The sequence below is a fragment of the Lissotriton helveticus genome, chromosome 6, assembly GCF_964261635.1.
Source record: "Lissotriton helveticus chromosome 6, aLisHel1.1, whole genome shotgun sequence".
Taxonomy (NCBI): domain Eukaryota; kingdom Metazoa; phylum Chordata; class Amphibia; order Caudata; family Salamandridae; genus Lissotriton; species Lissotriton helveticus.
In genome coordinates, this window is record NC_136067.1 from 1,702,130,467 (window position 1) to 1,702,155,507 (window position 25,041).

General features: G+C 46.5%; 1 protein-coding gene and 1 pseudogene across 11 annotated transcripts in view; one reads left to right on the forward strand and one right to left on the reverse strand.

The window, feature by feature from the left end:
- The window catches only part of LOC144763708 (uncharacterized), a 2,434,724-nt gene that overhangs the window by 2,329,720 nt on the left and 79,963 nt on the right, over nucleotides 1–25,041 (forward strand). The gene's annotated exons all lie outside the window — the stretch shown is intronic.
- LOC144761430 (uncharacterized) lies at nucleotides 8,121–8,910 on the reverse strand (annotated as a pseudogene).

A 25,041-nucleotide genomic window follows, 5' to 3' on the forward strand; every position in this document is an offset into this window, starting at 1 on the left:
TCAATTGATGTTGCTGACCTGGAGGGGGAATTGCAGCAATGGGAACGTTACCTGATTTAAAAAGCCTTACATGGAACGTCCGTGGACTACGTACGATGTCCCGGAGAAGCAGGGTGCATGCTTACTTGGTAAGGCGAGGCATCCAGATTGCATTATTGCAGGAGACCCACCTGACCAAGCAGGAATGTGCTGCGTTGCAAAAGAGATGGCGAGGTCAGGTGTTTGGCACAACATATTCGGCATTTGCTAGAGGAGTACTGATATGGGTGAGAGCGGGAGTTCCATTTCAGGTTACGAACCAACTAGTGGACCCTGAGGGCCGATTTGTGGTAGTGGAGGGCAGGCTGTATGGCCGGGAGGTGGTGCTGAGCAGTGTCTATGTCCCTAATGTGGACCAAGCCCGTTTCTTTGATAAACTCTCCAGATTAATGGCGCACTTCCTGGCGGGCCCCATTATAGTGGGCGGAGACTTTAATTCCGTCACGGATGTGGCACGGGACAGATCACACCCTCCGCTGGCCGACTCTCCGGTACGGAGGTTGGCCGCGCACAGGAAAGATTGGCAGGAGAGGTGGGGCCTAGTGGATGTGTGGAGGGAACAACACCCCGGAGTTAGGGACTACTCCTTCTTTTCAGCACTGCATGCATTACATGTTAGAATAGACTCTATACTTTGTAGCAGTAGTATGGCAGCACTGATAACACATACGGAGTATCTGGCCAGGACCATCTCTGACCACAACCCCTTAATGATGACAGTACGATGGCAGCGGGTGAGATCTGCAGTACCGACATGGAGGTTGCGCCCTGACACATTAGAGGATCCAGTGTTTAGCTCCACGGTCCAGCAGGGCATCGAGCAGTATTTTGAGGTGAATGAGGGTACGACCACCGCGAGATCGGTGGGATGGGATGCGATGAAGGTGGTGGTGAGAGGAGTATGTATGGGTAGATTTTCGAATGTCAGAACGACGGTAGTGGCAGATCTGGAAAAAGCAGAAAGTGCGCTACGGGACCTGGAGCGGCGCAGGCCAGAGCGACCGGAATTACAGGACAGGCTGCTGGAGGCGAAAGAAGTAGTAGCAAAGGAAACGGAAAGACTGAGATGCTTTGATTACAAGTTGTATCTTACCAAAGTGCACGGGGAGAGGGATAAGGTGGGCACGCTACTTGCCAAACTTGCCAACCCAGAACCTAGAGGCAACCCGATCATGAGCATTAAAATGGGGACAGGGGAAGTGGTCTATACCCAGTCTGCGGTCTTGAATCGCTTCCAATCCTACTATACGACTCTGTATGAGAGCCAGTTGGGGGGAGATGGAGCTAGGATAGATGAATACCTGGAGGCTGCTCGGCTCCCGACATTAAATGATGAGACTGCGAAGGATTTGAGCGGCCCGATAACTCTGTCGGAAATTCGGGTGGCCATTAAACAGATGGCTAGGAATAAGACGCCGGGGGTGGACGGCCTACCGGTGGAATTTTATGCGAAGTTCATAGATATTTTGGCTCCAAGACTCTTGGTGGTTTATTCAGAAGCCCAGACCTTGGGACGCCTCCCCCAATCAATGAGGGAAGCCTTAGTGGTGCCGTTGTTGAAACCAGGGAAGGATGCCACAGAAGTGACTTCATATAGGCCCCTGTCCATGCTGACAGTTGATTACAAGATCTTAAGCCGTATTCTGGCGACTAGATTGCTGCCACACATGACCACATTGGTCCATGAGGACCAAGCGGGGTTCATCCCCACCAGGAATACGTCCCTCAATATCCGCCGCCTGCTCCGTATACTGGATGCCGCCCAAGCCCTGGACAATAGACCCGCAGTGTTATCAGTGGATATAGAGAAAGCCTTTGATAGCCTAGAATGGCTATATCTTGATAAGGTCCTGGAGAAGTTTGGCCTGGGGGAGGGATTTGGCCGCTGGACGAGGGTCCTCTATGCTGATGCAACGGCCAGGGTCAGACTGGGACAGGCAATCTCGCCCGCGTATCCGGTGCGCAGAGGGACGAGGCAGGGCTGCTCACTGTCCCCTCTCCTGTTCGCTTTGGCGATGGAACCATTGGCGGCGCAGGCGCGGACTGGAGTACTGTACCCAGGAGTATGGGGCAACGAGGGAATCCATCACATCTCGCTGTATGCGGATGATCTGCTGCTCTACTTGGAGGACACGGAAGGCGCCCTCGATGGGGCGACGGAAATGCTCTCCCGGTTTGGCAGGTTGTCGGGCCTTAGGGTGAACTGGAGTAAAACCTGCATTTTCCCGCTGAAGGGGAACGTGTCGTATCCCCCTCTGACAATAGATGTGATCTGGGAGGGCTCCTGTTTCACCTACCTGGGGGTCCGGGTTTATCATGAGGTTGCTGACCTACTGGAGGGAAACATAGGCTGTTGCATAAGGGGGTTGCGGGGCTGTATGACTTTCTGGGCCTCTCTCCCCTTGTCGGTGCAGGGCAGGGTAGCGCTGCTGAAAATGGTGGCACTGCCGCGGTTGCTTTATTATTTCCGCACCTTACCGGTATGGATCCCTCTGAGGATTTTCAGAGAGTTGCGATCGATGGTAGTTGCCTTCCTTTGGGGCCACGGAAGACGCAGAGTGGCGCTGCAGACTTTGCATAGACCCAAGCTTGAGGGGGGAATGGCGGTCCCCGATTTTGAGCTGTACTACCTAGCGGCACAGCTCCAGATCTTGACGCAGAACGTCGCGAGAGAGTTCAGGGGCCCCAACGAGGGACGGGGGAAAGGTATTCAGCGGCATATCCTGTCCTACATTGTGATGCAGCAGAAGCTGCGATTGGGCGATCTCACGATTGAAGAGAAAACCCTCCGGTCGTGTTTGCTTAGGAGCCTGAGGAGAGCGGGATCTGCCCGCCCATACGCTCCGGAGATCCCCATAGGAATGCTGACGGCACTGCCTCATGGAGGAGATTGGTCTCCGTTGGCGGAATGGGAAGACCTGGGATTGCAGATGGTGGGAGATCTCTATGCTGACGGGGTATTGGTTCCCTATCGGGTGCTGCAGGACCAGTTTGGGCTTGCGGATGGGAGCTACCTCTTGCATGCCGCAGTGACAACGGCGATACAAAAACACTGGCAGGGGGGACTGGGCGAACCAGATACGACTATGGCCTGCCAGTACGTCGTGATGGCTGCGGGTACGGTAAAGGCGGTGACCTGCCTCCATTCGAGAATGCTGAACGAGGGTCTTGCACCGTTGGCCGAGCTGAAGGGAAAATGGGAGGACAGCATAGGTAAGCCCATACCAGATCCGGTTTGGGGCCATATTTGGAAGAGGGCATGGAAGGGTTGTAGGAACACCCGCTTCCAACAGGTACATTTCTTTATATTGCATAGAGCATACCTGACACCAGGGAAAATCAGACGGCACTTTCAGGTGCAGAATGCAGCGTGTCCGAGATGCTTAGTGCCTGCAGTCGAGTTAGACCACATGCTGTGGGGTTGCCCGCGGTTGGGGACATACTGGGCGGAGGTGGGAGAGCTCTTGAATGCGGTCACGGAAAGGGCGGTGGACTTTGATATGGCTGCGTGCATATTGCTATGGTTCCCACACACGGCGAAGACCAAAAATACGAGCAAGTTTATTGGCCTAGGACTTATTCTAGCGCAAAGGGAGATTACCTGGCACTGGAAATCCAGGGAGGGCCCGTCTGTTCGTAGATGGTCGAATGAGCTGCGAAAATGGTCCCAATGTGAGAGTGTGATTAGAATGCGGCAGGCTACGCGGACCGGTAATGAGAAGAGCCTAGAGCTTGCGAGAGCGTGGGAAATGATTGTGCAGGACCTGAACGACTATTTGACCAGGGATGAAGAGGAGGGAAGCCTGGGCGGGGCGGTTCCATGAGGCTAGGAAGGCCAAAGCTTGACCCCGATGAGCAATTTGACATCTTTTTGGGACCCACAAATACCACCCACATCAATGGCAGCAGGGGAGGGTGGGGGGGGATAGATACTGGGACACTGCAGACACATCAAAGGGGGCATTCACAACAGGGGAACCCACCAGATCACCAGCAGTCGGTGGTAGGGAGACACAGAGAGGTAGGTGGGGAATGGATGATATTAGACGCAATCGGACGACAGCTATAATAGAGAACCAGTGTAGACCTGACGGGGTGGATACTGGGGACCCAGGCGTAGCCTTAAGTGAAGTGCCGGAAGTGTCGGCGGCGGGGAGGGGGGGGGGGAGGGGAGTTTTGTTAGGCAATAAAAGCAGATACATGATTGTGCTGTTGACCGGATGTCCTCACGGCCAATGGGAGGAACAACCTGATGGAAATTGTTGGTGCGCCGCCCAGCCTCCGGGATGTGGGCTGAATGGCTGTGTACTATTTTACCACAATATGGGGCCTCGAGTTGTGAGAGGATGACTGGTCGTTGGACCTTGAAGATTGTCTATAATTCTGCAATAAAAACAAATTTAAAAAAAAAAAAAAAAAATCATAATGAGGGTCAAAGTTTCCAAGAAATGAGACTTGCGCAATCAGGTAGCCTGAAGCCACGTACATCCAAAAAGAGAAAAGAAATATCTGAGAGATTATTGGATCAAATACAACAACTTTCGTTGATGGTCAGACTTCCTGTACAGTATCGCATACATAATATATTACTAAAACTAACTAGTATTTCCCTAAATTACTTGCCTGTTTTAACAATTCTATACAATTCAATTGGCATTTTTAATTATTTTTTACTAAATTATTTTTATTAATTCCTACCTGTATGTGTCTTCTTTCTGTCTTCTTGGTGACACTTTTTAACGTGTCACCAAGAGTCAATAGTACTCCAGTAATCCATATATGTACAAATTAACATTCACAGAAAAAACATTACGTCCTGAAATGCAAAACCATCACCTGCAATTCAATTATTACAAATATATGTAATTTCAATCTAAAAAATCCACTGTAAAAATGCACAATAGTCACTCCCCAAAAACAACCCCCCCAAAAAAAGTAGTAGTGCACAACTGTTGAGGTCAACAATAAAAATAGAACATCCATATTGGAAACTCTGTTAATAAAAACATACCCTTAAAAAATAATACTGATTCCAAATAGAAATATCCTAAAAATAACGCTGTATTACTGGGTTCAATACATCCATTCAAATCCTGCAGCCATATAATCTTCGTTCCAAGAAGAATATAAACAGTGTAAAAAACACGTAGGCAAAAAAGTAAAAATGTTGCTTTTATTTCAAAGAAGTTTGAAAAAGTTTTACAAATTATTCTTATAACTTTTCAAAACTTTCTTTAAAAAAAAATATGGACACAACCTGCATGGGAGTGGAAAATTAATAAACGCACATAACACATAACAAGGGCCTTATTACAAGTTTGGCGGTTCCGTGTACTGCTGTATCTGGGGTTGCTGTCTGAGCGTGGAGAGCTCGAGGGTCGGAAAACCGTGTCGCGAGTTAGGCAGATTGGCTTAGGGAAGACGCAGCTGGACCGCCAAGTTCTCCAGCAGGCAGCCGGGCTGACAGTCGCGGAAAGGCAGCCTCCATAGGGTGGTACAGGGGAGCTGCACCGCCATGCATATTACGAGTTGCTTGATCCATGAGTGGACCGCAGCAGTCCAACCTCCTGTTTCAAGGTGGTGGTGACGAAGGATTTGTGGTGCATACTCACCCCTTTTTTCTTCCTCCTGGCAGAGTCCGACGTGAATCCCTGTCTCTGGGTCCCCCTTCATAGCAGGATCTGAATCCAGAGGATTACGACTGTGTGTGCGGTGATATATAGGTGAGTCTTTTTCATACCATATACCCATTTCCAGGACTGCCTATATATGTGCTGAACCCTGGTAATGGGTATATGATTTTTTTTCATATTTATCATGCAGATGTGTGCATCCAACACATGCAGTGGAAATGCACACACAGGCATCAATATATATTTGGAAAAAGTACTCACCACCGCTGCAAGATCCTCACCTCCACATCGCCGGCCCTGTGGACAACTCATAATGCGCTACTGGCAGGGCAGACTCAGTTCTACGGCCGTCAGACTGCAAAACTCTTAATAAGGCTCCAAGTATTTCTATCTAACTACCTTCCCCCTGTACTTTACAATAAACATACCCACCTATATACTCAGTAATATAAAGTAAATTGTTCTTACCTGACCGCAGCTCTTCTTTGCTTCCAATGTGGACCATCACACTCTACCAACTGTAGAAACATACGTACAACCATGTGCGTCAAGCACAAAAGTAAAAACAGAAAAGGGACAATACTCGCCAGTGAACTTAATGGTAAACCGTTGCAAAAAACACATATAAAATGTTTAAAAAATATTGAACATATTACAATAAATTTGTTTATATTTTTATAAAATGTTATATTATTTACTATTTATTTTACAATTTTTAATTTTGATACTATGTTTAAATAAATTATATAAATAGTATGCCTTTGTATTACATTAAGATTGTTTTGTATAATGTGGTAAAACGTAATTTTAACAAATAAATGTTTTTAAATTAATTTATATTTAAAAAAATTAAATATACATTTGTATTTCATTTTAAAAACCAATCAATTTGGTTTGTTTACTTAAATAAATTACCTTTAATTATTAATATTCAACTACTACAATGAATACCTGAATAATAATACACCTCTCCAACAAATACCCCAATATCCCTTGCATCCCATCCCTAAATACTCTTTTCTAAAATTATTTTTATAATTGTAATATTATTATTACTTTTACAAAATTCCAATATATATAAATACTAAAGTATTAAAAATAATAGCGGAGTATTAACACACAACCCCACCCAATATCCCTATATTCCTTGCATCTTGTCCCAAAATACTAATTTTGCAATTTTATAAAATCATTTTTAACTTACATTAACTATTAATTTATATAAATTACAATTCATAAATATTAATACGAATGTATTAAAATTAATAGCGAGTATTAATACAATTCCTTAGTCAATACCCTGTGGCAATGACACTAGTGGTAAAACACACTATTGACACTAGTGAAAAATATGTGGTACTAACACTAGTTGTAAATCACATAAGTAGTAAAAATACCAGTGGTATAAACATGTGTAGTAATGACACATGTATGCAAAATATCTAGATCCACAAATAGTTGTAAACTGATGCGTGGTGATGACTCTAGTGGTAAAGACACAGTAGTTATAAACACCTGCGTGGTAAAGACTAAAGCGTGGTTAAGACTAAGGCGCCGATTACAATTTCGTTGGAAACTGTCCCGAACGAATCGGTTCCGGACTACTTTCTAAATAAATCGGCTCTTGTGAGTTCGAACAACTGATTACGATGCCTTCCAACATCGTTTGGTCGAACTCGCATTGACTTCAATGGGAGCCTGTGTTCAGGAACTTGAACACAGGCTCCCATTGAAAAATGAGGTGTTTGGGGAAAACCGTGCACCCTGTGGTGGGCACCCCATGGTGCCTGCCACATTGTGCATGGTTGGGAAGAGGGGTCCCTTGGGTAGCCCCACAGGCCACATTCGGACTCCTCTGGGTGAAGGGGGGCCCATAATGTGCCCCCAAAGACAGATTCCGGCAGCTGTTTCGTCTCGGGCATACCGAATCTGAACGACTGACCGAAGTGGTCATCGTAATCACTCATATGAAAACCGTGCCCATAGAGCTGTACGAATCGGATCTGAAAGACTCCGGCGGTCCAGGTGCATTTCGGAACCGATTCGATCTGCTCAAACAGTTTCCGGGCATCGTAATCGGTCATTGGGAAAACTGTACGATTCGGCAGTAAACAGGGGTTCTGAACCTAACAACATCGAAATTTGCCCCTTAATTGGAAAGGTACACCATAGTTTGGACTGTGTTATGCTGTTTCCCTTTGAAGCCTAGCAATGCTCTACTCCCTACATGTCTAATGCTCTGCAAGGCCTACCGTTCCACTTATCCTGTGCCTCTCTTCTGCTTTATCAACATATTTTCACAAAGATATTTTCTTGCAATGCGGGTCTCTGACTTCCCATTTCTGCTGTGTCTAATTATATTTCTCTATTCTACTAAAGCTTGTGTCTACTTCCCTACCCACAGGTACTGACTCCAATTGTGCTTTCTATTCTGCTACTGTATACAGCTTAGGCCTGTATTTTTCCTTTAACACGTACAGTTGCTTGCAATGACTTGAGTGGGCCTTCTTCATTTTCTACATTCATTATAACATTCCCCCCTTTAGTTGAATTTTCAATAATTTCCTCGCCTTCCCTTTTGCTTGCAGGTATTAATGTGTATACATTTTTCTCAACATCCTGCATGGACCAATCAAGCTGTGAACATCCCTCCCAACTTCTGAATACCCCTTTTACAACATCCTATCACTATTTGGAAGGCACAGAACATCATTAGCAATATTATAAGAACAGGCAACAAAGCCTTAATTATTACTGCCATCCAAGATGATACCCAAGTGAATCACCCTAAAAACTATTTATTGGGGCACCCCCCTCGTCCACCATCTTCATTTGCAAGGTAGGCATATTTTGTAGGGCCTCTGTTAGTGTTCCATTATCAGCATCATTGGCTGGAATATATGCGCAGCAGGCAGTTTGAATCTTGGCCCTTCCATCGCTGTCAATTCTAGTACATATCTATGGTACATAATCATTACTTTCATGGCTCGCAACTCTTCTTTTATCGCGTTGAATCCATCCTCAGTGGTGTTGAAGGCTTTCATCAACTCCCAATGGGTAATCTGGAGTCAACGTGCGGTTGCTGTACCTTGAACGAACGGAAGGATGCTGCTGAAGAAGATTTGTGCATCATTGAACAGCCTGTGCTCTTGTGGGATGTCTTCCCAGGCTGTGTACCAATGTACTCTGCAGCTCTCTTCCTCCAATGATGGTGTAGCAAGGTTATTGGGCGGCTCATGGGATGGTCATATATTTGAGAGATGTCCACTCCTGGAATCACCAGGGAGGTAGTATGCATGGTGACCAAAGAACAGAGTGCTCACTAACGTGAAGGAAGTTGCATATACATCCACTCACGACAGTTCCAGTAAAACTCCATTAGGCTGGAGGTGCCCCATTGCATATCAGCATTATATCTTGTAACATTGCAATTGATTTTGTTCCCTAAAGGGACTGTTCCATTTTCCCTGAAAACAAAGAGAAGAGAATGGGTTTTCTACCTGATCAAAGAGTTGTAGTTGTTTCTACCCAAGTTAGTCTAGATATGTTCTCATCCCACACTGCCTGACACTTCTGTTGTGATATTGACAGTCTGGTTGGGTTTCCACAGTGATGGGGCCCTGCACCCAAATTGAGTACCATGGAGCCAGTGACCATGAACTTATACTGATCCATTTACTCAGAAATATGGCCTTTTCTGGCAATTGTGAGTCAGGGGTGTGGCGGAGTCATTCTTGCAGAAAAGCATCAGACAGGGTACCCCTGAAAATCCCTACTGCAATATTTTAGCTCACCAAGTTTCATCCTTGTACCTCATTATCCACGTCCTGGTCATTGCATCTTGCTTCACTAATAGCTCTTTGCGGTCTGTTAGCTCTGCTAACTCTTTTTCATATTGAGTGGTATTTACAAGGAATGTTCCCTGCTTAGCCTGCATTGGTTGCATCTGCACTCGAATTCTGCAAAGAAAAAGGTGTAACAGACACATGGTAATATTTGGAGGTACCTCTTTGGACGAGTGCAACCTATCAGAGTCGGTGGCATGTGAATTCAAAGTACAAACAAAGCAAGAAGTTTTAGAACTGCGTACCTATCTCCGTCATTTGCTGCTAAAAAAACAAAATGTAAATCCAGTACTTGTATAGCGCACGAATCACCCCGAAGGGGTATCTCGGCGCTGGGGGCCATATTATCTACAAGGCAGCATGAATACTATGGGATATATTTTTCTGTTTGGCTACTGCTCTCTGCAAGCGTGTAATGTTGTTACGTAGTCCCATACATCAGGTAAAATACCACTGCAATGTCGCTACCTGCAAATGTAGCCACCAGCACCAGAAGACATAAAAGAAAAACAAAACAGCAATACATAACTGTACACCAGTAGAGTTGACAAAATACTGCACTCGCGCTTTGAAGTGGGACATTGCTACTCTTGAGTCTCTCTTTCCCCCTCTTGTTCCCCTTCCGTCTGTGGAAGTGTCTGAGGCAAGGTGGGGTCCAGTTGCATGTCTTTTATTTGGACCCATTGTTTCCTGCCATCCACTTTCACTGCAGTGGGGTACCCATTGTTACTGAGAAAGGGCTGTCGAATTTAGGAACCTTCTATTTGCGGATGAAATTCTGCATGTAAACCTGTTGGCCTACAGGCATCGGACTGGTCTTTTCCTTTCGCAATACCTGTTTTGAGAAGAACTTGACAGACTTCACGAGCTCAGACAAATAATTCATTTAATCTTCTAAAACCTCATCTGTTTTATGGGCATGTGTCTTTTGCTGCTCTTTTGGTAAAGGGGTGGGCATGGCACATCCTGTCATTATTTGATGTGATGTTAAATTGTGATGGCTTCCTGGCTGATTTCTGAGGACATACATAGCTAGTGGTAGGCAGTACAGCCATTTCTTTAGCAGTGTACCACATAGTTTGCGTATTTTATTTGTGAGGAGGCCATTTAGGTGCTCTGTGATTCCATTACTTTGGGGGTGATAAACAGATGACAGTTTATGTTGCATTGCTAGAGCGATGCAAATGTGTTGAAATACTGCGTTGACAGAATTGGGCCCCTTCATCGGAGCGGATTGCTGGGGTCATGCCCAACCCCTGTATCACCCCTATTGTCAGAAAATTGGCTGCTGTTTTAGCATCGTCATGTACACAGATGTACACAGGGCCCTGCCTCAATCCATCATGAGAATGGACAAACATTTAATATAAGATACCTGTATTTGTTACATGTTTGTATCATGTCAATAAAATCTAAGTGCAGATATTTAAATTGACCTATTGGGCGTGGCATTGTTGATCTGATCACCTTTAAGGTCAGCTTGGGGCTATACTGTTGACATACTGCACATTCTGCAATGTGCATTATCTTTTCAAATAGTTTTGGAATAAACCAATCTGCCTGTAATGGATCAAGAAGATATTCTTTTGTGGTGTGTGCTTGGAGTTGTAGTTGCTCTAAAGCCATGTACAACAGGGCTTGTGGCATTACTGGCTTGCCTACACTCTCTTGCCTGTAAATGAGATCTGTTGGTGACTTAATGCAGCCTCTCTGTTCCCAAAGATCCATTTTGTGAGGTAATGCTTGTTCTTGCAATTCACTCGAATGTAATTTTGCTGTTTCGGCAATGGCGGCTGGCATTGATCGGGTGGCGGGGGAAGGGAGTGTAAAAAATGTTACCTTATCTCCACGTCTCTCCTCCGCTGTCCCTCCCGTCGAGCCGGAAATAGGAAGCATCCAGGCTCCCCTAAGCCAATCACAGCATTGTGATTGGTCTGAGCACCGTGGTTCGGTGGTCAGATGGGGACTGGGAGCCTAGGCATGTTCTCCACCCAGTTTGTATTTCAGCCTGGGTGCCGAACATGCAAAGTGCGTGTGACTGTTTGGTCGGCCCAAGACAGCCGGCCAAACATTCATACGCACCTACAGAGTGTCACCACTCTGTGAGCAGAGCAGCCCTGACCTGCCCCGCAAAACTGCTGCAGTAGGGAAAAAAAATGGTAATAACGTCAAGGTATTATAATTTACTTTTCCTCTTATTACCCTGCTGAAAAGCAGTGGGCGATGTTCTTATGTCTGAGCGGAGGCTCCGCCACTGTGTTTCAGTAGATTGGGGCAGTGATTCTACAGCATCCTGTTGCCTGCTTGTCATCATTCCTGATGTGTGTTGATCACATTGACTATAATTTGGGGTTGCTATAGCTGCTTCTTTTGCAGCCCAATCTGCCAGAACATTACCTCTGGAGATAAGGACTAGGACGATAAGGACGCTGCACACTTTATTACTGCTACTTTAGAGGGAAGTGTTAAAGCTTTTATTAATTGTGCCGCTATTTTGCTGCGAGGAGGAGGTGGACTTATCGGCCTGTTGTGCCTGCTTCTTGCTGCCCCGTGGACGCTCCGTGGAGGCCAGCCCATTCCTCGCGGCCCCCGCGTCGCTGGAGCCGCTCGAGTGTAGAGACATTGCTGGAGGGCTAAGGAGGAACTCGGGCCGGACCCCAGCGGGACTGCGAGGACCAGCGGGCAGTGCATGGATCAATCTGCCGCAGCTGGTCCTCTTCCCGCCCCCATCTCCAGGATTGGTTTAAGGACTGTGTTTTGCTATCTTGTTGGATTCCGCTATTTTGCTGCGAGGAGGAGGTAGACTTATCAGCCTGTTGTGCCTGCTTCTTGCTGCCCCGTGGACGCCAGCCCTTTTCTCGCGGCCCCCGCTTTGCGGGGGCCGCTCGAGTGTAGAGACATTGCTGGAGGGCTAAGGAGGGACTTGGGCCGGACCCCAGCGGGACTGCGAGGACCAGCGGGCAGTGCGTGGATCAATCTGCCGCAGCTGGTCCTCTTCCCACCCCCATCTACTCCTCTGATTTTAGGGCCAAGGGGCTCGCGCACGCGGGACGCGCGCGGGTCAGACCCCGGGGCTAAGCCCGGGCAAAGGGCGGGCCATCTTAGGCCCTCAGAGGCCATTAGAGCCCGGACCGGGCCACCCCGCTTAGATTTGTAAATTCACGGCAGGGTATAAGCACCCTCTAGAACGCGATCCCTGTTCTTCAGTAGCCTGACTCACCTACATTGTTACATGATACACTTAATTATTGGGTGTTGTGGAGCGCGTGACCACAGTTAGGTTTGTGCCTATACGATTGTAATTTTGTATGATTGTTTAGGCTTCATTAGAACTAGGGGGGCATGGTGTCCTCTCCTGCCCCAATAACAGCATCTTCGGTGGGTGGAGGAGACAAACAAGGGACATTAGACAACTATTTTATTAGGGCTGCTATACGAACAGACAGGGACGCTAGCCTCGCTGAACGACGGGCTGAGAGACGCCGCTCAGTCGAGCTAATCAAGAATAAACGTTCCTCTTTGGGCCCGCTACAGTTAGCCTTGTCCCCGCTTCCTAGTACACATTGCGAAAGCGAGGGAGCTCAAGATTTGTCTGGAGATAGTATCCCCCTACTTCTTCAAGATATCACCCCACCTCCCGATCCAAATAATGATTTGCTAATAAAATTCTCCGTCTCTTCAGGTAATATGCTGCAAGAGGCTGGAGATTCTGTAGCCCTATTGTCACCAATGGTAGAGCCTACTAAAATACGCAATAATCCTTAAATAAAAACACGACCACAAGGTCCTCCACCGAAAAGAAGGAAAAAGGGGGGTAGTAGAGCACAGACAATTAAACTCAGACATACTGATTGTGTCAAACCTATAAGTTCCACTCCTGATGTACCTATACTACCCCTATTACCTACTGATTTTTCCTTTTCTACATCAGATCCATCTGGCACTGTTTTAATGGGTAGTATCGAAAAACTAATTAGGTCTCTCATATTGCCCTTGGTTGACAGACTACAAAGAATAGGCCAACAACTGTTTTTTTTAGAACAGGCAATTAAGGAAATTAAAGAAGGAATTAATGGGTGTTTCAGTGCCCTCACCAGTGTCTACAACTATTGTACCACCTCTAAATCCTATTGGTCAAACGGCATCTAAATCTACGAATCAAACTAACCCGATAACGCCAAAACTAACGCCCCCCATAATATTGCGGCCAAAGGAGAAAAATAGTGATAAAGTGGTTCAGGAGGTAGGGAAGCCTAACTTACAGGGTAATCTTTCTAAAAATCCCGTTCATGAAGCTCCAGTAAGGCCATTCGCTCCTAAGAGGCACAAAGTGGAACTGCCCCCGGAAGCTGTTCCGCTTGTGGGGGTGCTCACTGGAGTACCGGTCTTACAGGACGGTATAGTTAGTAAAAATGAAAACCAAAATCAACTAAAGAACAAAGTCATATTTTGGCTTAAGAAAAACAGACCAATTCCTCCTAATGTGAACGGCGAAATTCTACACGTTAGGCGCCTTCCCTGGATAGGTCCAAGCACAAAGAATATCACGGGGGACATTATTTTAATACATTTTAGAGATACAAGGGCAGTTAGTTATATTCTAGATTGGTTTCCTCCCAATGGCAGTAATGGAATTATACCTCGTGCTTTGACCTACTTTTACCCTAGAAATGTCTTGAACTCCACCAAGCCCAGGCCACTGGTCAATTTTCAGGAAGACGAATTTGGACCCTTATTCTATCGTGAGGACAATTACTCTAGGCCTCAATTCGATTCACGAGTAGCTCATCCTAGACCTTTATACCAACATCAGGAAGCCTTTAGGTCCCATCCTTTCCATCAGGGCGATCGGTATAGATCTACTTTTCACTATCAGAATGACTATATTAAGCCTCTAGATAATTATTATCCCCCACCATGGTTTACTCCCTTTACCCAAGAAGGCAGTTTTATTCATCAACCGACAACAAGACCATTTCTGATTCCTACACAGAATCGATTTAATATTTTGTCAGGTTTAGATGATAATGAATGACCATTACCCATCCCAACACCGGAGGATAATTCCAACATGAGTCCCCTAGATACGTCAACCACACTCCAAAAGGTTGTTTCATCTGAGGATTATTGTGACAGTTTTTCTTCCACCAGTGACCTTCGAGATAAGGCCCAGGACATTAGTCTTTTGACTGAAGGGCCATGGAACCCAATACAAGATCCCTCTTTGTTGCCTCAGGGGTTAATCGCGGAAACTGAAACCCATTCCAATCAACCATATCTTTCCCCTGAGACTTTATCATCTGGTAGTTTGATCTTTTCTATTCTATTTTGGAACATTGCAGGTTTGCGCTCCAAAGTCGACCAACCGAACTGGCTAGAAATCATTAGAAAACATAATATAGTTTGTTGCCAGGAAACTTGGTCGGTTACTCCTATCCATCTTCAGGGGTACAGATTGTTTCATTCTAGCGCACGTCCTTCCATTTTTGGTAGACCTAAGGGAGGCTTATCAGTATATGTATCCAATACTTTTACACTTAAGAATATTGTAGAAATTTCAACCGAAGAGAACTATCAGATAATTAACTCTCAGTGAACCAAGGACCTACTTATTTTTTAGTAAATTTTTACAACAAACTGTTACCACCTGACCTTGTGAAAGTCTTAAATAAGATAACTTTGGTCCTAGATGACTACCGGAATGGTTGTTCCTCCTTACCTTTTAAATTGATTTGGAGCGGTGACTTCAATATTACTGTATGTAAAGATTATATTAATTCTTATTGTGGTGTTGTGGATGAGGATGGGAGCCCCCTAACACCCTTCACACACTCTAACGCTGGAAACTTTCTAAACGAAAACATTTTCACGTTAGGATTGTGGTTTGCGAATGAATTAGCTGAACCCCCAATTGACTTCTCCCCTACCTTCCACGGCAGGGGATGTAATACTATAATTGATTTTATCTTGATATCTAATCATATGAAGGATGAGCTGCTTACATTTATCACTGGTAATGACATTAGTAGTGATCATTTCCCGAATAGTGTCACTATCTCAGTCAAACTAGAAAAACAAGGATGTAGAAAGTTGGAAAAACTCTGGAGGAAAACCCACACTAGTGCTAGTAAAGAACATTACTTGCAGGCAATGTCCACCTATTATAAAAATATTAAAAAAGCTAGAAAGACCTGCTTAACATCACAGCTAGCCGAAGCTGGCAATTCCACCAGGGAACTATACAAAATCTTGCAGACCTTCACTAACCCTTTGGTATGTGAAAGCCCCGACATATTCTCCCAAGAGCTGTGTAACAATAGCTCTCTATTCTTTGAGGATAAAATTGAAACTATTTACAATAAAATCATCTTGGCCAAATACCCCATGGACACTGAGGCCCCCAGTACTCTTCACTTGGAGACTCAAAGAGACACTTTTCTTGACATCCCTGAAGTCACTGAGAGTGACATTATGTCACTTTTAAACAACATGAAAACTGGCTCCCCCTTGATCTGCTTCCTGCTAGAGTGGCGACCACTTTGAGCAAGACACTATGCCCAATCATTTATAAAATTTTGAACCTCTCCTTCAAAGAAGGGCAACTCCCTCAGCAATGGAAAGAGGCAGTAGTGAATCCTATACGGAAAAACTCAGCTTCACCTTGGACGGAACTCTCTAACCTCCGTCCCATCTCTTTACTACCCCTCCTGAGCAAACTGGCGGAGAAACATGTCAACATCCATGTCTCCAGTTTCATAGAGGCGACAGAGACCATTCACAATCTGGGTTCAGGCCCAACTACAGCACCGAATCAGCACTCCTCTCCGTGACCGACAACATCAAGATGTCACAGGATAGAGGAGGCTCAATGATTCTGGTGCTGTTAGACCTGTCGGCCGCTTTTGATACTGTGTCTCATAAAATACTTCTAAGCCGGTTGCAGGGAGTGGGCATTGGAGGACAGGCTTTGTCCTGGCTGGAGAGTTTCCTCACCGGGCGATCACAATCTGTCATCTTGGGCCCCTATCGTTCCACCTCAAGGGTGCTCACGAAGGGGGTGCCACAGGGCTCATGCCTAAGCCCCACAGTGTTTAATGTGTACGTGGCCCCCCTTGCTGAGATTGTAAGGAAGTACGGATTCACACCGGTGTCTTACGCTGACGACACCCAACTTCTCTACCCTTTCCATTCTCTTAACTTGAATGTTAGGGAAAATTTCGCTGAGGGCATGAGGGCAGTGTCAAATTGGATGGCTTCCAACTGCCTCCAATGCAATGTCGGGAAGACGGAGGTAATGCTCTTTGGGAAAGCCACCATACTCTGGTCTCCCGACTGGTGGCCTCAGGACTTGGGACCAGTACCCTGCCCAAAGTTGACCGTGAAAAACCTGGGTGTGAAGTTAGATCAAAATCTAACCTTAAAGGAGCATGCAAATGTAATCTCGGGAGCATGTTTCCGCACCATTGGCCTGCTAAGGCGAGTTTTTCCCCTCCTGCCCGACACGTGCAGAAAGACCCTTGTACAAGCCCTGGTGATAAGCCGGTTGGATTATTGTAACGGGCTCCTGATATTAGCTAACGAGGATGCTTTAAACCGGCTACAGGTGGTCCAAAATACGGCAGCAAGACTGATCCTGAATGCTCCCGCAAGAACCCCCTCCAAGCCCCTACTGAGAAAACTCCACTGGCTACCGATACGGCAACGTATCAAGTTTAAAATCTGTTGCACTGTTCATAAATGCCTTTTTGGAGGTGGCCCCAAATACCTAGCCCAAAAATTCCAGCTCTATAAACCAGATCGCCTTCTTCGATCAAGCAACCAACTGTTACTAAAATCTCCGTTCATTAAGAAGACCAGACAAGGTGGCCGTGCCCTCTCTCTTGTGGGGCCGACCTTGTGGAACAATCTGCCCCTTAGCCTCAGACAAAACACCAACCACATATCCTTCAGGAAAATGCTTAAAACAACTCTGTTCCTGGAAGACTAATGGCCTTTAACTCACCCACATAGGTACGAACCTTTCCATCCTGGCGTGCAAAGTGCGGAGATACCCCATTGGGGTCGATTCTGGCGCGATATAAGAAACTAAAATAAAATAAAATAAATAATGGACGTGACACAACTGGTAATCCTGGGCTGTTAAACCAAAGAGCTTTGTGTTTACATAAAACTAATGGCTATTCGGTGAAATGGGCTAAAGTCGATCCGGATGTTATCACATCTAACGTCATCATCAGAGCTCTCCCTATGCTAGAAACATGTCTAGATTTGAATTCCTCTGTAGATGATATCTTGATTAGTTTTAATAATATTACTAAAGTAATCAGCAAGGAGCTGCTCCGCAAACAAAAACAGATTGGATCGCAGGAAAAAGGGTGGTTCAATTCGGAATGCCGCAGAGCCCTGTCGACCCTAAAAATAGCCCTACACAAACCTGAGAGGGATCAGCTGTAAATTAGGAAGCTGAGAAAGCTTTATAATTTGGCAAAAAAAGAATGTAGGAAGGAAAAGAAAAAAGAACTGTGGGAGAAGCTCCATGAGAGCTGCAACAGAAAGGATAGTCGAATGTTTTGGAAAGTGGTCAACTCACCCTCCTTGAATGACGTGAACACTGGTCCAAGTATCGAGGTAGCAATCAGCGCAGAGGGTTGGGTTTCCCACTTTTCTAAAATATTTTTAGCTGAGGGTGACAACCTTAATGAAAATACATATATATCACCTTACCCTATTAAACTATCCTTTACTCATGAGGAGGTAATTGACGCCCTGACATCCTCGATGTCTGGTAAAGCTCCCGGGCCGGACGGCGTACCGTTAGACATTTATACGCATAATCAGGAGCTCTGGTCACCAGTATTGACCAGAGTAATTGAAGCAGCGTTAAAAGGGGGTGTTGTAAAATCTTGGTCAACTTCTAGTCTGCTGCCCATTTTTAAGAAGGGAGACTGTAACAACCCGGCATGCTACAGGCCCATTTCCCTCCTGGATTCTCTCGGCAAAGTTGCAGGCCGCTTGATCTTAGACAGACTAAGGGCCTGGTCTGAGGATAACAACATCATGACAGACCTCCAATACGGTTTCCGGGAGGGGCTGGACACGGTGGAGCAGGCTCTGAATCTCTCCCTTTTAATTGGGAAATATGCTCAGGCAAAGAGGGGTAATCTACACCTGGTCTACGTGGATCTGACCGCAGCCTTTGACTGTGTTTCACATTCAAGGCTCTGGTCAGTCCTAGTGGAACTGGGTGTAGACCCCCGATAATATCCTTCTTGCGCGAGTTGTACTTGGGAGCATCGGCCAGGGTGAGATTTGGTGTGAACGGGGAGCTTACCTGCCCCTTCTCAGTCACAAAGGGGGTCAGACAGGGGTGTGTCCTGGCTCCCTTTTTATTTAACCTTTATACAAATGGTCTCGAGAAGGCCATGTTAGAGGGGAGTCAGGACTTACCAGCAATCGCCCGTCGTCCCATTCCCGCGTTACTTTACGCGGACGACGCGGTGATCATGGCGCGAACCCCACTACAACTTCGGACCCAGTTAAATTCCTACTGTAAATTAATGGCTTCACTTGATTTAATGGTCAATATTAAAAAAACCTATGCTATGCATTTTGGCAAAAAAACATCCAAGAAAAAATCGATACTAATTGAAGAAACTAAGTTGGACTGCACGAAGACATATCCTTACCTTGGTATTCTATTTGATAATACTTCTTCTTGGAAACCGGCCATCGCTAGTAGGCATCTCCTATTTTTAAGAGCTACATCTGCCCTAATTGCCTTTGCACGTAAAATAGGGAAGCCTCTCCCAAAAGAACTCATGCAAATTTTTTATGCTAAGTGTCACAGCGTAGCTGTCTACGGTGCTGGGGTGTGGGGCTATGTACCCGTGGATATTTTGCAGAGGGTAGAGAATATTTTTATTTGTTATTTGCTGGCCGTTCCGCAGTGTTCTCCAACGTTTGCTTGTCATGTCGAATTGGGTATGGACTATATAGCTGATTACATAAAAATCCAGCCAATACTACTGTGGCACTGTATTTGGACAACAGAGCTAACTCGTGCGCTATTATCAGACTGTATGGGTCTAGACAATTGGTCAGATATTCCGTGGCTGTCATTTGTGCACAATTTTCTCAAGGATTTGGATCTTTTAATATATTTTAAAGAACTTGCGATACTATCGAGTATTACTAGAAAGACCTTGAGATTGTCTTGTTTGTCACATTTAAGGGAATTACGTATAGCCCAAGAAATTAATGAAGTTTCAAACCGACATAGCTTAACTATTCAATGCACTCTGGCATCCAACCGTATCTTACCTTTTGCCTGACCAACTATGAAAAATATCTGCTGACTCGGTTTAGGCTCAATCTGTTTTTCCGCCTGGTAACATTTCCAAGGAGACAAGATTGGTCCTCTTTTATTATCCGGTGCCCCTGTGACGGTATTTCTGAACAGTCTACTATTCATGTACTTTTGTTCTGTAAATACTATGTTTTACCACGCAAACGTTGGATTATTCCAATATTGTTATCCAAGGGCTTGAGGAGATGCCGTCCTGCTCTTCTGGCACTTCAACATTTAGAAACAGTATCAAACGCCAAATGTATAGCAATGTTTCTCAAAGGTTGCTTGAAAATTCGGAGTACCCATGATTAATTATAGTCCCAGTGTTTCATTTAAATTTTCTCGCTCGGAATCCATAGCTTTTATTGTACACATGTATGATACTACACAATCAGTTGGCGGTACCCAAACTTTATGTTAAAGAACAGTAGTTACAACAAAAGGCTTTATTTTGCTCATGTATTTAACTGTTTAATACTATTTTAAATCTGTTTCCATAATTGTGTATGAAATTGTATATTATGTCTGTCGCTTTTATGATTTTACCTTGTTTTAAAATCGAATAAAGCTTTTTCACTCACTCACTAATTGTGCCACGAAATCTTTAAATCCCCTCCTTTTCCATCTGTAAATGATAGAATGTACAGTGGGGGTGATGTACGCTGAATCTGAATAAATGGTGACTTCTAGTCGCTCAGCTCGCTGCAGTGCTTCAATGATGGCCACTAATACAGCCGGCTGTGCTCTGAAATGAGAAGGCAGTGTCATTTGGCTAATAGTTTGTAATGTATCAGATGATCCCTGCTGTTCAGCTCTTACAACTGCGGCTCCTAAATGTCTAATCTCACTTTCCTGATCTATGACAGAGGATCCATCAACAAAGAGCAACATGCTCTCTGGGATGGGCTTCCTACCCCACCTTACTTTCTTCATCTTGTATCTAATTAGCACGGTCATGTACTTGTTCATCATCAGTAACTGGGTGTGCAAAGAATGTTGCTACATTAACTGTGTGACAGGAAAACACTGGTAAAGATGGTACTGAAAGTCTTACTTCATGCCCATATGCCCTCTGAGTTGTGAGGGTGATCTTACTTCTTTGTAAAATAGCAAATACTGCATGCTCTACATATAGGTGTCGATTACGATGGTGGTGAGCCCGCCACCGACAGCCTGTTGGTGGCGGTCTCACCGCCATCGTAAGCAAGTTTCCCACCGCCATATTACAACGGCGGGCGGTTTGTTGGCGATCAGAAAGACCGACTGCCACGCATCCAATGGGGTCCTTGAGCCCGCCGGTGCGTCGGAGGGAGTTGTATTCCCCACAATGGCAGGCACCGCCGTAGGGATTACATTGTCCCTTTCCGCCCGCTTTTTCATGGTGGGTAACCTCCCATGAAAAGGCAGGTGGAAAGGGACTTTGGGGGCCCGCTACGGGGCCCCTTTCCCACCTTGCCCCAAGCTGTTGGTTGTGGGGGGCACCTATTATGCCCCCCTACATATATGTGCACCATGTGGCAGGCATCACATGGTGTTTCCCACGTAGTGCAGGGATATGCAATGTATCCCATTTTTGCATTTCGGCTTGTGTTGCAGCCAGCGAAAGTCCGTCCCCCCATCCTAATCAGCCCCACAGTGTTAAAGGTGATCCCATCACTGTTGTGAGCTTTCCTGGACTGCAAATGCTGCTGTAGCCAGTACTTGCTCACATGGGTAGTGAGCTTTCACACCGGGATCTAGCAGCCCAATGTAGTAGGCAATTGGTTTGTGTTTCCAAATGAGGTCGCACACCGCTCGTCCCATCAGCGTGTGACCCCGGAGCATGATGGTCGATGTAGTAGGTATCAGCGGGTGCGCTTTTACCCGAGTCTTGAATCTTGAGGGTATTCACTGATGTGCTTGCCATCCCTCGACACGTGTTTCACGTTTATTAACGCTCGTCAGCAGGGATTAGGCGTGTACACGGGGTTGCTGCATGGGCTGCCGAAAATATTTGTAGGTCCAGATACCTCTTATGGCGCGCAGGTGCGGAATCTCAAGATCGTCACCTTTACCGGCTCAAGGGAGCCTGTATAAATAGTATTTCCAAATGAGGTTGCACACCGCTCGTCCCATCAGCGTGTGACCCCGGAGCATGATGGTCGATGTAGTAGGTATCAGCGGGTGCGCTTTTACCCGAGTCTTGAATCTTGAGGGTATTCACTGATGTGCTTGCCATCCCTGGACACGTGTTCGCGTTCATTAACGCTCGTCAGCAGGGATTAGGCGTGTGCACGGGGTTGCTGCATGGGCTGCCGAAAATATTCGTAGGTCCAGATACCTCTTATGGCGCGCAGGTGCGGAATCTCATGATCGTCACCTTTACCGGCTCAAGGGAGCCTGTATAAATAGTATTTCCAAATGAGGTCGCACACCGCTCGTCCCATCAGCGTGTGACCCCGGAGCATGATGGTCGATGTAGTAGGTATCAGCGGGTGAGCTTTTACCCGAGTCTTGAATCTTGAGGGTATTCATTGATGTGCTTGCCATCCCTGGACACGTGTTTCGCGCTCATTAACGCTCGTCAGCAGGGATTAGGCGTGTGCACGGGGTTGCTACATGGGCTGCCGAAAATATTCGTAGGTCCAGATACCTCTTATGGCGCGCAGGTGCGGAATCTCAAGGTCGTCACCTTTACCGGCTCAAGGGAGCCTGTATAAATAGTATTTCCAAATGAGGTCGCACACTGCTCGTCCCATCAGCGTGTGACCCCGGAGCATGATGGTCGATGTAGTAGGTATCAGCGGGTGCGCTTTTACCCGAGTCTTGAATCTTGAGGGTATTCAAAGATGTGCTTGCCATCCCTGGACACGTGTTTCGCGTTCATTAACGATCGTCAGCAGGGATTAGGCGTGTGCGAGGGGTTGCTGCATGGGCTGCCGAAAATATTCGTAGGCCCAGATACCTCTTATGGCGCGCAGGTGCGAAATCTCAAGGTCGTCACCTTTACCGGCTCAAGGGTGCCTGTATAAATAGTATTTCCAAATGAGGTTGCAAACTGCTCGTCCCATCAGCGTGCGACCCCGGAGCATGATGGTCGATGTAGTAGGTATCAGCGGGTGCGCTTTTACCCGAGTCTTGAACCTTGAGGGTATTCACTGATGTGCTTGCCATCCCTGGACACGTGTTTCGCGTTCATTAACGCTCTTCAGCAGGGATTAGGTGTGTGCACAGGGTTGCTGCATGGGCTGCCGAAAATATTCGTAAGTCCAGATACCTCTTATGGAGCGCAGGTGTGGAATCTCAAGATCGTCACCTTTACCGGCTCAAGGGAGCCTGTATAAATAGTATTTCCAAATGAGGTCGCACACCGCTCGTCCCATCAGCGTGTGACCCCGGAGCATGATGGTCGATGTAGTAGGTATCAGCGGGTGCGCTTTTACCCGGGTCTTGAATCTTGAGGGTATTCACTGATGTGCTTGCCATCCCTGGACACGTGTTTTGCGTTCATTAACGCTCGTCAGCAGGGATTAGGCGTGTGCACGGGGTTGCTACATGGGCTGCCAAAAATATTCGTAGGTCCAGATACCTCTTATGGCGCACAGGTGCGGAATCTCAAGGTCGTCACCTTTACCGGCTCAAGGGAGCCTGTATAAATAGTATTTCCAAATGAGGTCGCACACTGCTCGTCCCATCAGCGTGTGACCCCGGAGCATGATGGTCGATGTAGTAGGTATCAGCGGGTGCGCTTTTACCCGAGTCTTGAATCTTGAGGGTATTCAAAGATGTGCTTGCCATCCCTGGACACGTGTTTCGCGTTCGTTAACGATCGTCAGCAGGGATTAGGCGTGTGCGAGGGGTTGCTGCATGGGCTGCCGAAAATATTCGTAGGCCCAGATACCTCTTATGGCGTGCAGGTGCGAAATCTCAAGGTCGTCACCTTTACCGGCTCAAGGGAGCCTGTATAAATAGTATTTCCAAATGAGGTTGCAAACCGCTCGTCCCATCAGCGTGCGACCCCGGAGCATGATGGTCGATGTAGTAGGTATCAGCGGGTGCGCTTTTACCCGAGTCTTGAACCTTGAGGGTATTCACTGATGTGCTTGCCATCCCTGGACACGTGTTTCGCGTTCAATAACGCTCGTCAGCAGGGATTAGGCGTGTGCACAGGGTTGCTGCATGGGCTGCCGAAAATATTCGTAGGTCCAGATACCTCTTATGGAGCGCAGGTGTGGAATCTCAAGATCGTCACTTTTACCGGCTCAAGGGAGCCTGTATAAATAGTATTTCCAAATGAGGTCGCACACCGCTCGTCCCATCAGCCTGTGACCCCGGAGTATGATGGTCGATGTAGTAGGTATCAGCGGGTGCGCTTTTACCCGGGTCTTGAATCTTGAGGGTATTCACTGATGTGCTTGCCATCCCTGGACACGTGTTTTGCGTTCATTAACGCTCGTCAGCAGGGATTAGGCGTGTGCACGGGGTTGCTGCATGGGCTGCCGAAAATATTCGTAGGTCCAGATACCTCTTATGGCGCGCAGGTGCGGAACCTCAAGGTCGTCACCTTTACCGGCTCAAGGGAGCCTGTATAAATAGTATTTCCAAATGAGGTCGCACACTGCTCGTCCCATCAGCGTGTGACCCCGGAGCATGATGGTCGATGTAGTAGGTATCAGCGGGTGCGCTTTTACCCGAGTCTTGAATCTTGAGGGTATTCACTGATGTGCTTGCCATCCCTGGACACGTGTTTTGCGTTCATTAACGCTCGTCAGCAGGGATTAGGCGTGTGCACGGGGTTGCTGCATGGGCTGCCGAAAATATTCGTAGGTCCAGATACCTCTTATGGCGCGCAGGTGCGGAATCTCAAGGTCGTCACCTTTACCGGCTCAAGGGAGCCTGTATAAATAGTATTTCCAAATGAGGTTGCAAACCGCTCGTCCCATTAGCGTGCGACCCCGGAGCATGATGGTCGATGTAGTAGGTATCAGCGGGTGCGCTTTTACCCGAGTCTTGAACCTTGAGGGTATTCACTGATGTGCTTGCCATCCCTGGACACGTGTTTCGCGTTTATTAACGCTCGTCAGCAGGGATTAGGCGTGTGCACAGGGTTGCTGCATGGGCTGCCGAAAATATTCGTAGGTCCAGATACCTCTTATGGAGCGCAGGTGTGGAATCTCAAGATCGTCACTTTTACCGG